The following is a 2,176-nucleotide window of genomic DNA, read 5'->3' on the forward strand; positions in this document are numbered from 1 at the left end:
TTATCTACTATATTCGATTTTAACTTTTGATAATTATATATCGTAGCGATATGTGCGTGAGCCTCATCGACTGGTTCACAAAACGAGCCTATTGAAATAAATCATTTTATTTGAAAGATTTGATTGTGAGATTTAAAAAATATTTACTTTAAATATTACACTTAAAATGAACTCTGCAAATATAAACGTTATTACATTTGGAAGGCATCCCGAAAAAGTTAAGTAATCAAAAATCTTGTTTAGTTATCTCTGAAAATAATTACTTACTGCGAATATTTTTTTCAAATTTTCTTATTTTTAAAATTTTTCCTTTATATCCGTAAATGATAATAATAACACTTACTTATGTAAAAAACAGGTAGTTATATCTTTTGACGAATCGTGAAATTATTTGTATGAATTACTCAGCCATGACTTTTCTTTCTTATCAATGAAGGGTCTAAAATTATTATTGTAATGACTCCAAGTTACTAATTTTGGCACATTATTATTCAATAAGTTTGAGGTTGGTTGGAATTTATTCGAAACATAAAACCAGCGCCCATACAAAAACGGACATGTCCTTTAAAAGTAAATAAAATGTTCAAAAAGCATAAAACAATTGAGAAAAATATAATAATTTCTAATAATGAAACGAATAACAATAATTTATGATTATGTGAATGATTTAACGAATTAAATAAACTGAACTGTTTAAGTAATTTATATAATTCAAAATTCAATCATAATATGCAGCTATTAAATCGGTAAAAAATCAATAACTGTAAGTTGATTATAGACTTTGGGTTTTAACTCAGCGAAAACTAAATAATTGGCTAAAGAAAGTAACTAAAATTTACAAACTGGACATGTGCAGCAATAAAATGTTAGCCTTGCAAATACTACTGTAATAAGAATTCAAATCTACGCCTACACTTATATTCTTTAAATGCCTCTTAATTCAATAGCATAACAATCGACTCAGTTTAACGATAAATGCGTCCACGTAAGACCGGTGTCAATACAAACATTGATAAAAAATGCGCTCTTTAACAAACCATTTTTATGTGATATATTTATTCTTTTCAAACAACATCTGCAGCAATAAAAATGTTGGCCTTTCAATATTACTCTAATAAAAGCATATTACCACCTACACATAAAATCTTTAAACTCGCCTCAAATTCAATAAATAATAATCGCTGCATATCGATAAATAGTCCAATTAACTACTTCAAAAAGGTGTTTAATAGTTCAAATTAGAATGAAAAAAAGGTATTTCGTTATTAACTCAAAAACTATTCATATTTAAGATAAAAAAAGATCATTAAGAGGAAATAAAAAAACAATATCTCCAAGAAGCTAATAATTTTAGGTCAATTATTTTAACTTTAATGTTAATACATAATATTTGTAAATACAGAGATTGGAATAAAATGTTATCGTCTAAGTTTTTGAAATAAAATAAAATAACAATTCAAATAATGAAATCTATTAACTATGATTTATTATTATAATATGAATTATTGAACGAATTGAATAAACTGAACAGTTTAAATTTTTACGATTCAAAATTCAATCATAATATTATGCAGCCATTGAATTTATTTAATAAATTAATTATAGACTATGGGTTTAAAGAGACCGAAAACTAAAAAACGGCTTAAAAAGTAGCTAATCATAATTTACTAACAAAATATAGTTGTGACAAATATGGCGGAAATTGCTTTAAAATGATTATTTTTTTAATACAACATAAAGTTTGGTTTGTTAAAAGTTAAAAAGAAGGTAATCAAGCATATAATATGATATAAAATAATTAACATAATGTCGTTTCTTATTTATTAAAAAATAATGCCAAAAATTTAACAATATAAACACTGTAAATCGCGATTGTCTCCAAACTATAAAACTTTTGTTATTACGTTCCTTATGCCGACGATATGCGTCTTACAAGTATAGGAATTATCGTCATAGCATAGACGTGCGCGCATCAATTTTAATTTCGTTTTCTATTATACACTCAGCAGCGGTTCGGTAGTGTTACGTAACGTCATTGCAGGTAGCCAGCAGATTTACGACCGATATCGACCATGAATCGATCCCAAACCCCGCCTCCCAAACGTAGTAAAACAAATTTGCCAAGTTATTTTGACCCTTAGGGTGGTCGACCGCCAACTTTGCTGATTGTACGTAT

This window comes from Manduca sexta, chromosome 28, assembly GCF_014839805.1.
Source record: "Manduca sexta isolate Smith_Timp_Sample1 chromosome 28, JHU_Msex_v1.0, whole genome shotgun sequence".
Classification (NCBI taxonomy): domain Eukaryota; kingdom Metazoa; phylum Arthropoda; class Insecta; order Lepidoptera; family Sphingidae; genus Manduca; species Manduca sexta.